The sequence below is a fragment of the Lycium ferocissimum genome, chromosome 5 (genome assembly GCF_029784015.1).
Source record: "Lycium ferocissimum isolate CSIRO_LF1 chromosome 5, AGI_CSIRO_Lferr_CH_V1, whole genome shotgun sequence".
Taxonomy (NCBI): Eukaryota; Viridiplantae; Streptophyta; class Magnoliopsida; order Solanales; family Solanaceae; genus Lycium; species Lycium ferocissimum.
Window position 1 is genome coordinate 12,758,661 of NC_081346.1, and position 332 is coordinate 12,758,992.

Here is a 332-nt window from a genome sequence, read left to right on the forward strand (position 1 = left end):
TCTGAAAAATTACAAGGATGTCTTTTGTTTGTAATGATACTTTAAGGATGTAGTTTAAGTTGTAGGTTTAATTAAGAAATGTTTATGGCAAAAAATTCCTATACTATAATACTAAAAGTAAAAAGGTGCTAAGTCTAAAATTTAAAAATGAAAATATCCTTAATGAAGGTGTATGTTCTTTCTTTTAAAATATGTTAATCTATCAATATTGATATTAAACCTAAACACATTCATGATAAATAACATTCAAGTTAACAAAGATCAGACTCATTCTAATCATTATTACTCCTACTTTTCCCGATTTAATTTTAAAAAAAAAATTTTTTCCAACC